The sequence below is a fragment of the Babylonia areolata genome, chromosome 16, assembly GCF_041734735.1.
Source record: "Babylonia areolata isolate BAREFJ2019XMU chromosome 16, ASM4173473v1, whole genome shotgun sequence".
Taxonomy (NCBI): Eukaryota; Metazoa; Mollusca; class Gastropoda; order Neogastropoda; family Buccinidae; genus Babylonia; species Babylonia areolata.
Genome location: NC_134891.1, coordinates 23,795,816 through 23,810,815, shown reverse-complemented (window position 1 = coordinate 23,810,815; position 15,000 = coordinate 23,795,816). Strand labels below are relative to the sequence as shown.

The window sequence follows — 15,000 nt, the reverse complement described above, 5'->3', positions numbered from 1 at the left end:
GTAGTGTAGTGTAGTGTAGTGTAGTGTATGGTCTGGTCTGGTCTGTAATGTAGTGTAGTGTAGTGTATAGTCTGGTCTGGTATGGTATGGTGTAGTGTAGTGTAGTGTAGTGTATGGTCTTGTCTGGTGTAGTGTAGTGTAGTGTAGTGTAGTGTAGTGTATGGTCTGGTCTGGTCTGGTATGGTGTAGTGTAGTGTAGTGTGGTGTAGTGTAGTGTAGTGTAGTGTATGGTCTGGTCTGGTGTAGTGTAGTGTAGTGTAGTGTAGTGTAGTGTAATGTAGTGTAGTGTATAGTCTGGTGTAGTGTAGTGTAGTGTAGTGTACGGTCTGGTCTGTAATGTAGTGTAGTGTAGTGTATAGTCTGGTCTGGTATGGTATGGTGTAGTGTAGTGTAGTGTAGTGTATGGTCTTGTCTGGTGTAGTGTAGTGTAGTGTAGTGTAGTGTAGTGTAGTGTAGTGTAGTGTATGGTCTGGTCTGGTCTGGTATGGTGTAGTGTAGTGTAGTGTAGTGTAGTGTATAGTCTGGTCTGGTCTGGTCTGGTGTAGTGTAGTGTAGTGTAATGTAGTGTAGTGTAGTGTAGTGTATAGTCTGGTCTGGTCTGGTATGGTGTAGTGTAGTGCAGTGCAGTTGTGTGGTCAGTATATTATAGTACAGTATAGTATAGCATGCATAGCATAACATAACATAACATAACATAACGTATGAACTATCACGTTATGACACAGAACAGCGCAGCATGGCGTAGCAGCAGAGCACAGACACACAGGCAACACACACACACACACACACACACACACACACACACACACACTTTCACTTACTCGTATGCGTACACAGTAATCCCCTCACCCCCTCCACCAACTCGTCTAAAATCACTTACAGTGAAAAGACGTTAATTAAACTAAAGAACGAACAAACAGGCAACAAAAAATAAATAATATATATAGGCTGGGCAACGAAAATGGCAAAATTCACTCTGGTGATAAGCACACACGTCTAAAGAGGTTAAAAAAATTTTTAAAAAAATAGAAAAAAAAAGAAACACAACAACAACAACAACAACAATACATGCAGATGGTGTGCGTGGGTCTTGAGAGCATGACAAATCATCATGTGAACGAACATATGTCAACAAGTCAGTCCACAGGCCTGAATAGTGCAGAGAGGACCAGAGAAACATAGAGAGAGGGGATGAGAGAAGAGATGCAGACAGACGACGAAAGAGAGAGAGAGAGGGGGGGGTGAGAGAGACAGAGATAGAGATGCAGACAGACGGCAAGGGAGAGAGAGAGAGAGAGACAGAGATAGAGAGGCAGACAGACGGCGAGGGAGAGAGAGAGGATGAGGGAGACAGAGATAGAGAGGCAGACAGACGGCAAGAGAGAGACAGAGACAGAGACAGAGATAGAGAGGCAGACAGACGGCGAAGGAGAGAGAGAGAGACAGACAGACAGACAGACAGACAGAGACAGAGATAGAGAGGCAGACGGCAAGAGAGAGAGAGAATGAGAGAGACAGAGACAGAGAGGCAGACAGACGGCAAGAGAGAGAGAGACAGACAGAGAGGCAGACAGACGACGAAAGAGAGAGAGAGAGAGGATGAGAGAGACAGAGATAAGAGGCAGACAGATGGCAAGAGAGAGAGACAGAGACAGAGAGGCAGACAGACGACGAAAGAGAGAGAGAGAGGATGAGAGAGACAGAGGGTAGAGAGGCAGACAGACGGCAAGAGAGAGAGAGACAGAGATAGTTTAGTTTCAGTTTCAGTTTCAGTAGCTCAAGGAGGCGTCACTGCGTTCGGACAAACCATATACGCTAGACCACATCTGCCAAGCAGATGCCTGACCAGCAGCGTAACCCAACGCGCTTAGAGATAGAGAGGCAGACAGACGGCAAGAGAGAGAGAGACAGAGATAGAGAGGCAGACAGACGGCGAGAGAGAGAGAGAGGATGAGAGAGACAGAGATAGAGAGACAGACAGACGGCGAGAGAGAGAGAGAGAGGATGAGAGAGACAGAGATAGAGAGGCAGACAGACGGCGAGAGAGAGAGAGGATGAGAGAGACAGAGATAGAGAGGCAGACAGACGGCGAGGGATAGAGACAGAGATAGAGAGGCAGACAGACGGCGAGGGAGAAAGAGAGAGAGGGGGGGATGAGAGACAGAGATAGAGAGGCAGACAGACGGCGAGGGAGAGAGACAGAGATAGAGAGGCAGACAGACGGCGAGGGAGAGAGACAGAGATAGAGAGGCAGACAGACGGCGAGGGAGAGAGAGGATGAGAGAGACAGAGATAGAGAGGCAGACAGACGGCGAAGGAGAGAGAGAGATGAGAGAGACAGACAGACAGCGAGGGAGAGAGAGAGAGGGGGGGGGATGAGAGACAGAGATAGAGAGGCAGACAGACGGCGAGAGAGAGAGATACGGATACGGATACGAATGTGTTAATCAATATCAGACCCTCATGAAGGGGTGGTGTAAACAGGTATTACAGACAGTATGATTGAACAACACAATCACCACCATTTCTCAGTCATACAGAAGCATTCAAACACTCCCAGCTACATTACTATTGTACTTACTTCTAATTTTTGAAAGCTTTGTGTAAGCCGGTAAATCGCTAATTGCTTGATAACGGATTCCTTGGTAATTTTTTTTTTTTTTTTTTAATATTTTTAGAGAGAAAGAGGGAGAGGGAAGGAGGGAGGGAGAAAAATGGAGAGAGTTCATACACACTTTGTAGAGAGAGACAGACAGACAGACAGACAGAGACAGAGAGAGACAGAGACAGAGAGACATTGACAGAGACAGAGAGACAGAGACAGAGAGCAATTTGTCACCGTCAGACAGTACAAGGGGCCGAAGTTCGTTTTCCGGAAATTCTCGGTTTTCAGTCACATCCGGGCCAGCGCACTTTGAAGCGATGCAGACGACAAAGTTCAGTGAAAGGCTTCCTTTGTTCATCCTGATGACTGTAATGTTGGGTGACCGTTTCCTTTCGGTCTCGTTTGTTGTCACGTGGTTATCTATCTGGCTAGCTAGTTATCTAGTTATCTGTGTGTCCGTCAATCTTTCATTCATATCTTTTCTTGGCGCAGTTTTTTAAACCTCAACATAGACCTACTTTACGTTCAGGTGAGTAATAAATAACATGAATGATAATTGATATATTCAATTTGGTGTTGTCTTCTCTTTTTTTTTTTTTTTTTTTTCTTCTTTTTTTTTTTTTAATAGAAACCTAGTGACAATTTCTTCTTCTTCGTCGTCTTCTTCTTCTTCTTCGTCTTCTTCTTCTTCTTCTTTGTCTTCTTCTTCTTCTTCTTCTTTGTCTTCTTCGTCTTCTTTGTCTTCTTCTTCTTCTTCTTCTTCTTCTTCTTCTTCTTCTTCGTCTTCGTCTTCTTCTTCTTCTTCTTCTTCTTCGTCTGTCTTCTTCTTTTCCACTCTTTATCCACAAGACGCCGTGACCGGTGTTTGAACCTGGGGCCCCTTAGATTGAAAAGCCAAACGCTTTACTCACTCGGCTACCGTGCCCGTCTAAAGTTAATGATGAAATAAACTGGCATTAATAGCAGGATATAAGAGAGAGAGAGAGAGAGAGAGAGAAGAGAGAGGCAGAATGAACGACAGACAGACAGACAAGGAGGAAGAAAGAGAGAGAGAGAGAGTGTGTGTGTGTGTGCGTGTGCGTGTGCGTGTGTGTTCTGTAGCTTATATTGTATCAAAAGTTCTCGCTCTTACATGTATGGGTGCTTTGTTTTGCTTTTTGGTTAAAAAAAAAAAATCACACAATGAGCACCAGCGTTAAATTGAAGAAGATAAGCCCATTGATAAAAGAAAGGCTATTGTAAGTTGTTGTTGTGGTTGTTTGTTTGTTTGTTTTTGTTTGTGTGTGTGTGTGTTTTGTTTTTGTTTTTTGTTGTTGTTGTTGGTGTTGTTGTTTGGGTTTTTTTTCGTTTCTTTTTTTATTCAAGATCGCGAGTATTGTTTAAAGGCCAACATAAAGGTCTGTTATTCCTTGTTATTCCTTGTTTGTGTGTGTGTGTGTGTTTTACGTGTCTGTGTGTGTGTTTTACGTGTCTGTGTGTGTGTTGTGTATGTGTCTGTGTGTCTGTCTGTCTGTGTGTGTGTCTGAGTGTGTGTGTGTGTGTGTGTGTGTGTGTGTGTGTGTGTGTGTGTGTGTGTTGTTTTTGTTTTTTGTTGTTGTTGTTGGTGTTGTTTTTTTTCGTTTCTTTTTTTTTCAAGATCGCGAGCATTGTTTAAAGGCCAACATAAAGGTCTGTTATTCCTTGTTTGTGTGTGTGTGTGTGTGTGTGTGTGTGTGTGTGTGTGAGTGTGTGTGTGTGAGTGTGAGTGTGTGTGTGTGTGTGTGTTGTGTATGTGTGTGTGTGTGTCTCTGTGTGTGTGTGTGTGTGTGTGTGTGTGTGTGTGTGTGTGTGTGATTTGTTGTTGTTGTCGTTCTCGTTGTTTGCTTCTTATTTTCAGCTCGTATCCGCGACGTGTGATGATTGTATGCACAATATATATATATATATATATATATATATATATATATATATATATATATATATATATATATATATATCAGGTATGTGGACCAGTTATGATAAGAAAGATAACACGACCCTTTTTTCTTCTTTATATGACGTTCTGTATGTCGATCATCACCCTCTGCAGTAAATCACCAAACTGGCTGCCTATCAACACATGTTAATTTATTGTCATTGGCAGGTGCCCGTTTTCACGCTGACTCAAACGCACGCGCTGGCGTACACACACACACACACACACACACACACATACACACACGCTCCAACCCCCATATTGCACCACACAGAAGTTCAGTCGCCCCGTCCTGTCCCGTCCCGTCCCGTCCCGTCCCGTCCCGTCCCTGTCCCTGTCTTGTCCCTGTCCCCGTCATGTCCCTGTCCCTGTCCTGTCCCTGTCTCTGTCCTGTCCCCGTCATGTCCCTGTCCTGTCCTGTCCCTGTCTTGTCCCTGTCCCCGTCATGTCCCTGTCCCTGTCCTGTCCTGTCCTGTCCTGTCCTGTCCTGTCCTGTCCTGTCCCTGCCCTGCCCTGCCCTGCCCTGCCCTGCCCTGCCCTGCCCTGTCCTGCCCTGTCCCTGTCCTGTCCCTGTCCTGTCCTGTCCCTGTCCTGTCCTGTCCCTGCCCTGCCCTGCCCTGTCCCTGTCCCTGCCCTGCCCTGCCCTGTCCTGTCCCTGTCCTGTCCCTGCCCTGTCCTGTCCTGTCCTGTCCCTGTCCTGTCCTGTCCTGTCCCTGTCCCTGTCCCTGTCCTGTCTCTGTCCTGTCCTGTCCCTGTCCTGTCCTGTCCTGTCCTGTCCTGTCCTTCCCTGTCCTGTCCCTGCCCTGCCCTGTCCCTGTCCTGTCCTGTCCCTGTCCTGTCCTGTCCCTGTCCTGTCCCTGTCCTGTCTCTGTCCTGTCCCTGTCCTGTCCTGTCCTTCCCTGTCCTGTCCCTGTCCTGTCCTGTCCTGTCCTTCCCTGTCCCTGTCCTGTCCTGTCCCTGTCCTGTCCCTGTCCCTGTCCTGTCCTGTCCTGTCCTGTCCTGTCCCTGTCCTGTCCTGTCCTGTCCCTGTCCTGTCCCTGTCCTGTCCCTGTCATGTCCCTGTCCCTGTCCCTGTCCTGTCCTGTCCCTGTCCCTGTCCCTATCCTGTCCTGTCCTGTCCCTGTCTTGTCCCTGTCCCCGTCATGTCCCTGTCCCTGTCCTGTCCTGTCCCCGTCATGTCCCTGTCCTGTCCCTGTCCTGTCCCTGTCTTGTCCTGCCCTGTCTTCCCCTTCTTTCCTCTGCCTCCTCCTCCTGCTCCTCCTCTTTCACCTTCTTCTCCCTCTTCTTCTTCTGGAGTTTCCCCTGCTTAATTAACTCTCTCCATACGAACGGCGAAAGAGACGACGTTAACAGCGTTTCACCCCAGTTACCATCATCAAAATATTGCAAGCGGAACGCTCTTATACTGAAGAGCTGAATGTTGACAAAGAATACCACAATTCTGACGACGGAAGGTTGGGTCATTCAGACACCCACTGGACATCCGAGGGGTCTGTGTAGAGGAGAAGAGAGGACTGGCTGTACTGAGTGAGTTAAACCTCCTGTTTCCATTCTGCTTTCCTCTTCATTCTTCTTTTTTCTCTTCCTTGTCAGCCCTCTTATCTTGCCCAGAACGGTACCGTACCAGTGTTAACAACCCACGTCTCTGCATGTTGAGTTATGGGTTCTCGTTCGTTTATTTATTTATAGTCTGTTCATCTGAGATGATGATATTAGACTGGAAATAAATAATATTATTATCATTATTATTTGGATTATTATCATATCTGTCATAATGATGATTGTTATTATTAATTAGAAATCGACATTTCTGTATATTCGAATGAAAAAGGGAGGTGGCGGGGGGGGGGGGCGGTTGAGGTTGGAGGGGAGGGGGGGGGAAGGGGGAGGGGACTAAGAAAGGAAGAGAGAGAGAGAGAGAGAGAGAGAGAGAGAGAGAGAGAACAGAATGTAATTATGGGTTCTTCTTGCAAATAAAGTCACCTTTTTTTTTAAACCACAGTCCTCAGTCTCCAGCCTTTTTTTTTTTTTTTCTTCTTCTTCTTCTACTACTACTACTACTTCTTCTTCTTCTTCTTCTCCTGTTTCTTCTCCTTCTCCTGCTCCTGCTCCTGCTCCTTCTTCTTCTTCTTCTTCTTCTTCTTCTTCACCTTCTTCTCCTTCTATTGCTACTGCTACTGCTACTACTACCACTACAACTACTACTACTTCTTCTTCTTCCTCCTCCTCTTCCTTCTCCACCTCTTCCTCTTGCTCTTGTTTTTCCCTCTTCTTCTTCGTCATCGTCTTATTCATCTTCGTCTATTTCTCTTTCTCCTTCTTTTCCTCTCCCTCAGTGGCCATTCGAATCCTCTGCCATTGGCAGGATGTCAGTGTTGATTGTATTCACTGTTAGAGGTTTTCCCCCAAAAAAAGTTGACAGGACAAGACGCAGTTACAGGCGCTGGCTACGTTTTTTGTTTTTTGTTTTTCTTGTGTGTGTGTGTGTGTTTGTGTGTTTGTGTGTGTGTGTGTTGTGTTGTGTTGTGTTGTGTTGTGTTGTGTTGTGTTGTGTGTGTGTGTGTGTGTGTGTGTGTGTGTTCGTGTGTGTGTTGTGTTGTGTGTGTGTGTGTGTGTGTGTGTGTGTGTGGGTTCGTGTGTGTGTGCTTCTGTGTGTGTGTGTGTGTGTGTGTGTGTGTGCATGTGTTTGTGTGTGTGTGTGTGTGTGTGTATCTGTTCAGTATCAGTATCACCATAATCTCTACACTGTCTTTGCGAAAAAAAAAAAACACACACCTTTGAGCGAAACTCTTCCGGGAGGGCCAACCCAGGTTTTGTTCTGTTTGATGACTCTGTGTGTGTGTGTGTGTGTGTGTGTGTGTGTGTGTGTGTGTGTCTGTCTGTCTGTCTGTCTGTGTCTGTGTGTGTGTGTGTGTGTGTCTATCTCTGTCTCTCTCTATCTCTCACTATCTCTCTATCTCTCTCTATGTCTCTCTCTGTCTCTCCCTGTCTCTCTCTCTCTCTCTCTTTGTCTATCTCTATCTCTCCATCTCTGTCTCTCTCTCTCTCTCTCTCTCTCTCTCTTTGTCTATCTCTGTCTCTCTGTCTCTCTCTCTCTCTGTCTCTGTCTGAGTCTCTCTACATCTTTTGGAATTAACTGTCTTATGCTCGGACAGTGAATGAGTAGATGGCTTACAGTTATTTGCTTACTGCGCATACATTTTATATTTTTAGAAAATTTTGTACGAAAGGCATTTAAACGAAGTCTATACATTAGACTTGTAATTTGTCTTGAATGTGCTGCTGGTGTCGAATTTAGAAAATGTTTGGGATTAGCTGCATTCTTTGTGTTTACACAACATTGGTAATATTGATTATTTGAATCTATCAGTAATTTGTGTGTGTGCTTGTGTGTGTGTGTGTGTGTGTGTGTGTGTGTGTGTGTGTGTGTGTGTGTGTTCGTATCTGTTCAGTATCACCATAATCTCTACACCGTCTTTGCGAAGAACAAAACACACACACACACACACATTTGAGCGAAACTCTTCCGGGAGGGCCAACCCAGGTTTTGTTCTGTTTGATGACTCTGTGTGTGTGTCTGTGTGTGTATCTGTGTGTATGTGTGTGTCTCTCTCTGTCTCTATCTCTATCTCTCTCTCTATCTGACTCTCTCTGTCTCTATCTCTCTCTGTCTCTCTCTCTCTCTTTGTCTATCTCTGTCTCTGTCTCTCTCTCTCTCTTTGTCTATCTCTGTCTCTGTCTCTCTCTCTCTTTGTCTATCTCTGTCTCTGTCTCTCTCTCTATGTCTCTCTCTGTGTCTCTGTCTCTCTCTGTCTCTCTCTCTCTGTCACACACACACACACACACACACACACACACTCACACACACACACACGCTTCACACACACACACACACACACACGCTTCACACACACACACACACACACACACACACGCTTCACACACACACACACACACACACACACACACACACACACACACACACACACACAAAGACAACGATAGATCACTATAGCAACAAATGGTGGTGTGAAGAAACTTCCTGTCGGTCACACATCGCCCCCACCCCCCAGGCCCCCCTCCTAGTTGTGTCCATGGTCACAGTGGGGGAGGAGTGGGGGGGGGGTTAAATCGCTCCCCACCACTCGCTCGACAAGTTATAGTGGTTAGGACACACACACACACACACACACACACACACACACAGCAATGCATGGTAACGAAATGTAGGGAGACTGCGAGAAGTGATCTTGTGCTGGGTTGTGTTTGTGTTGTGTTGTATTGTAATGCTTTGTATTGCGCATATTATTGTACTGTGTTGTATTGCATTGCATTGCACTGTATTACATTAATTAGCATTGCATTTCGTTTTGTTTCTCTCCCTCCCCCCACCCCCACGCCCCCCCCGTTGCCCCCACCCCCCACCCAGCCCCCAGCCCACCCACCACCCCCACCACCCCCACTCCTTTCTGGGGTGAGGCATGGCTTTCATAAATGAATAAATCAGTGTCAGCGTTAATAAGTATAAATACCAAAAATGAATAACACATCGAGCCATGATTAACTCACTCAGTACGGCCAGTCCTCTCTTCTCCTCTACACAGACCCCTCGGATGTACAGTGGGTGTCTGAAAGACCCAACCTTTTGGCTTCCGTCGTCAGAAATGCGGTATTGGTGTCTCTACATAACACCTACTCAGTATAAGAGCCATCCGCTTGTGATATTTTGATGATGGTAATTGGGGTGAAACGCTGTTAACGTCGTCTCTTTCGCCGTTCATATGGAGAGAGTTTAAGACAGACACAGAGAGAAGGGTTCGCCCTTGCCATAATTTTTTTTTTTTTTTTTTTTTTGTATGTTTGTTTGTTTGTTTTTTGACGAAGCTGCGTGCTTTTCGGTCATTGGCAAAGTAAGAATAAATCTCTTTTTCTTTTCTTTTTTTTTCTTTTTTTTACATGAATTTCACTTTACGACGATGATAATTGACGAATAACTTTCAGAGCTCTGTAAATAAACCTCCGAGAGCATAACACCATTATCAATTAATAAATGCCTGTTCAATATAACGCAATATATATATATATATATATATAGAGAGAGAGAGAGAGAGAGAGAGAGAGATGCGTAACCTTTCTTTTTTCCAAGAAGAGATTTTCTTCTGTCTTAAAAGTAATAAACTATCAAATGAAAGAAAGAAACAGAAATGTTAAAAATGTTTTGTTTTTTGTTTATATATATATATATATATATATATATATACATGACTCAGCACAAAGTATATCCAGATTTCTGAGTGTCAGTACGTCCGGGTAATCCTTTTTTTTTTCTCTCTCTCTCTCTCTCCCTCTCTATCTCTTTCTTTTTTTTTTAACCACACCACAACCACACATAAAAACAAAACAAAAAGACAATCAAAACCACCACCACCACCAATAACAAAAGAACACCCCAACAACAACAACAAAAACGTAAAAAAATAACAGCACAGAAGTACAAACATCTATCGCCTGGGCAAGAACAAAATTCTTTACCATCACCAAACCTTTTCGCAAAACAAAAAACAAAAAAACAACAACAACAAAAAAAGAAAACAATAAATTATATAAATACATTTTTTTTTTTTTAAAGAAAGTTAAAAACGAACAAAGCGATTACAAACACACCAAAGAAACGAAAACTTACTTGGAAGAGATCGAGAAGCAAGAAGAATACGAAGACGATGACTTGGAAGAGGAGAGTCAACTCGCCTTGAGACAGCAGTCAGTTTGAGTTGGAAGACAGGGAAAAACAGGGGTGATATAATCTTTCGCAAGCGACAGACGGTGACGATAAAGGACGCAGGGGCGGATACTCGGCCTTTTTAAAAACAACTTCGACCTGTCAGTGACGTGGCTCGGTACCACGTGACTGTGATGTGACCTGCCACAGTCACGTGGGTATTCATCACGTGGTTGTGGGTGTGGTGGTGGTGGTGGTCGCTTGGAAACCTCGACGGATTTGAGGTAAACAGAGAGACAGACACAGAGAGAGAGAGTGTGTGTGCGTGCGTGTGCGTGTGTGTGTGTGTATGTGTGTGTGTGTGTGTGTGATGTCACATACAGAGGGTGTGTGGTGGTGGTTGTGTTGTGTTGTGTTGTGAGCATGTGAAAGTTTGTTGTTTTTTTGTTGTTGTTGTTTTGTTTTGTTTTGTATTTTAATGTTATTTAATTACAGCTTTGGCGCATTCATTTGAAAGTGTTTCGGTCTTGGGCAATATAATGTGGTGGTGTGCTAAGGATGAGTCAACAATTTTTTTTTTATATATACTGTGTGGTGCAATACAGTCTCTCTCTCTCTCTCTCTTTGTGTGGTGATATGGGACGGGGTCTCGGGGGGGGGGGGGGGGGGGGGGGGAGTGGGGAAGGGGGCGGAGCATAGTAATCTATTGTTGTCTCTGACTGCCTCGTTTGTGTGTGTGTGTGTGTGAGTGTGTGTGTGTGTTCATTTCTGTCTTTCTTTAGTTAAACGTCCTTTGACTGGTAAGTGACATGAGAAGGGTGGAGGAGGAGGACGGGGGTGCGCGCGTGGGGGTTGGGACGTGCGGGTTGGTGGGTTGGGCGTTGGGGGGGTTGGGGCGTGGGGGGGTTGGGGCGTTGGGTGGGGGCTGGGGGTTGTGTTGGTGGTTGGGGCGTGGGGTGGGTTGGGCGTGTGGGTTGTGTTGGGGGGTGGGGGTTGTGTTGGGGGGGTGGGGGGGTTGGGGTGTGGGGGCTGGGGCGTGTGGGTTGGGGCGTGGGGGATAGTACGTGGGGGTTGGGGCGTGTGGGTTGGTTGGGGCGTGGGGGTTGGTTGGGGCGTGGGGGTTGGGGCGATGGGAAGAGGTGCTGGGATGACTGATACAGTAAAAGATACATAATTTTTTTAAAAAAAAGGTGCCAAAGTTTAGAACAGGAAGAACTACCAACGACTGAACTAACTGAGAATAATGTAAAACTGTTTCAAACATTTCTTTAACAGGATTAATTAAGCATAATCATGACAACAAAAACATATAATCAACCAAAGGTAGATACCATGTGGACTTTGATTCAAATATTCTGTGATTTGTAGGAGTAATAAATGATTATTCAAACTAGCTTCCAAGGACAAATTAATACGTGTTCAGTGGAAACTGGTCAGTGAGCTTTTTTGAAAGACCAATTGTTTTGTTCCAGGACACTCGACAACTATGTGATGGACATTTACTTCTTTTCCGCAGAAACACTGTATGTTTTGGCAATATTTTGTACGAAGGGCATTCAAACGAAATCAGTATCGCCCGTTCGTGTGTGTGTGTGTGTGTGTGTGTTTGTGTGTGTGTGTGTGTGTGTGTACGTGTGCATGTGTGCGTGCGTCCTGGGTTGTGTGAGTGAGGAGAATTGTTGTTGTTGTTGTTGTTGTTGTTGTCGTCGTCGTCGTTGATGTTGCTAACTTGGGGTGACTTCGTCTTCTTCCCGTTTGTTATCTATTTTTTCATCTGACTTGATAATAGTTCTTCGCACAGGTGTGGTGCTGTTTAGCAAGCTAAAACAGTCAGCACGCTTTTTGAGACATCTCTCTTTGAAGCTGCAGTTGAAAGTGAAACGTATAGTGGTTTATTTAAACTTACCACGATCGGATACTTCCTCGTTCAAACGAAACAGGATGTTGGCAGAGAAAACAATCGAGGAGGAGAAGGAGGAGGAGAAGGGGGTGGGTGTATCTTGAAGGAGGAGGGGGAGGGTGCAGTGAGGACGGAGGGGAGGGGGGGGGGAATGACGGATGATGGGAATGGCTAAGCTGGGAATGGACAAAAGAAAGAATGAGTGAGAAAAAAAAAAAAAAAAAAGGCAACGCCGACGCCTTAAAATAATGCTATCCTGAAGTAAGTGCAAATCAAAAGTTTACCGGAGGTTGGTTTTTTTTGTTTTTTTGTTTTTTTTTCGTGTGTGTGGTTTTTTTTAGTTGGTTTTTGTTGTTGTTGTTTTGGGGGGAGGGTGGTGTTTGTTTGTTTGTTTGTTTTCTACTGCCTACCGGATGCAGCTTCTGGCTATAAAGCGAAGCCTCTAAAATTTTCGAAAAATTTCCCTCCAGGCGGTGACGATATCCCAAATGTCCCACCAGGGTAAATTTAACTTCGCGTGTCAGTCAGACCTGATCTGATCTTCTACAGCTGAAAGGCACCTCCCTGTGAGAAGGAAAGTTGTGCTGTTCAGTCTTTCAGCCAAGAAACCTGAAGCCCTGAATCGAGAGCTACCCAGGAAGGAAATGCGAGCTGATGATATGGATACTTAAACAGCGCCTATCCCAGGTCCGAGATGAGCTGTACAAACACGAAGTGATTTGAAACAACAGGCTACGTACCTGCGCTGAGCCGACTGACAGCTGCCACTGGGGCACTCGTCATTCGTTTCATGCGTCAGAAAATCAGGTTTCATTCACACGTGCGCGCACACACACACACACACACACACACACACACGTACACACGCACACACACACAACACACACATACGCACGCACGCACACACGCACACACACACACAACACAACACACACATACTCACGCACGCACGCACACACACACACACACAACACAACACACACATACTCACGCACGCACACACACACACACACACACACACACACACACACACACACACACACACACACACATTTTACGTAAATCGCCATTTTGTTTATTTACCCCGCCATGTAGGCAGCCATATTCCGTTTTCGGGGGTGTGCATGTTTGGTATGTTCTTGTTTCCATATCCCGCCGAACACTGACATGGATTACAGGATCTTTAAAACATTATGCATTTGATCTTCTGCCTGGGTATATGCACTGAAGGGAGGGTTCAGATACTAGCAGGTCTACACCTGTGTTCACCTGGGAGACCGTGAAAAATCTCCGCCACTAACCCAACAGGTATTTGCATTTGTATTTGTATTTCTTTTTATCACAACAGATTTCTCTGTGTGAAATTCGGGCTGTTCTCCCCAGGGAGAGCGTGTCGCTATACCACAGCGCCACCCATTTTTTTGTTTTTTTGTTGTTGTTGTTTTTCCTGCGTGGAGTTTTGTTTTGTTTTTGTTTTGTTTTTTTGTTTTCCTAACCAAGTGGATTTTTCTACAGAATTTTGCCAGGAACAACCCTTTTGCTGCCGTGGGTAATTTTACGTGCGCTAAGTGCATGCTGCACACGGGACCTCGGTTTATCGTCTCATCCGAATGACTAGCGTCCAGACCACCACTCAAGGTCTAGTGGAGGAGGAGGAGAAAATATCGGCGGCTAAGCCGTGATTGGAACCAGTGCGTTCAGATTCTCTCGCTTCCTAGGCGGACGCGTTACCTCTAGGCCATCACTCCACATGTGGTGCGACGAGGTTCGAACTCAGGACACACGGTAATGGATCCAGAGCCCTAACCGTTTGACCACTGCACCCGAAAGAGGTGGAAGTGGCGGCGAGAACCCAAGCAATGAAAGGGTCGAGATGGCGAACATTCATGGTCCCCTAAAAACTTCTTCTTCTGCCTTCGTGGGCTGCAACTCCCACGTTCACTCGTATAAACGTGAGTGGGCTTTTACGTGTATGACCGTTTTTTAACCCGCCATGTAGGCAGCCATACTCCGCTTTCGGGGGTGTGCATGCTGGGTATGTTCTTGCTTCCATAATCTTTTATTGAATGTTAACACTTCAGAGTTAGATAATTACATGCGATTATTTGTACTGTTGTATGCAGATGACACAATTTTACTTTCAGAGACGAAAGAAGGATTACAACAGTCCCTCAATGTTTTTTTCACAAATATTGTTTAAAATGGAAACTAGTGGTCAATGTAAAGAAAACTAAAGTGATAACATTTAATTCTATAAACAAGCTAAAGCCTGTTTTTAAGTTTGGTGATGTTGTCGATTCTTTTAAATATCTTGGCATCGAATTTAGTAGAAACGGAACTTTTTACAAAGCTAAAAAAAAATGATTTATGAACAGGGCCAAAAAAAGCTATGTTTTCGTTACTTCAGTCAGCCAGAAATCAAGATTTACCTTTACATATCATTCTGGACATGTACCAGTCTATGATTGTTCCTATTTTGTTGTATGGTTCAGAAATATGGGGTTATGAAAATGTAGATATACTTGAAAAATTAGAATTGAAATTTTTGAAACGCTTGTTCAAACTGAACAGAAATACAATGACCCAAATTGTTTATGGAGAAACTGGTATTTATCCAATTAGTGTGTTAGTGAAAATGAGAACAGTTCGATTTTGGACCAGCTTAGTGATATCAAACAGAGAAAAATATTCTGGGAAAATATATTTGATATTACTTAATTTATATCGAAATGGTATTTATTCTTCAAAATGGATGAGTTGTATCAGACAAATTTTAATAGAAGCAGGGTATGACTGTGTTTGGGATGCTCAATTCTTCTTGG

At 44.7% G+C, this 15,000-nt stretch overlaps 1 long non-coding RNA gene across 2 annotated transcripts in view; it reads right to left on the bottom strand.

Annotated features, from left to right (window-relative positions):
- Positions 1-10,406, bottom strand: part of LOC143291250 (uncharacterized) — a 26,740-nt gene extending 16,334 nt beyond the window's left edge. Inside the window, exon 1 of one of the 2 annotated variants that reach the window (XR_013056494.1) lies at positions 10,243-10,406. This is a non-coding gene — a long non-coding RNA (uncharacterized LOC143291250). The remainder of the gene's footprint in view (positions 1-10,242) is intronic. The other variant, XR_013056493.1, reaches the window with a different exon arrangement.
- Positions 10,407-15,000: the final 4,594 nt, after the last annotated feature.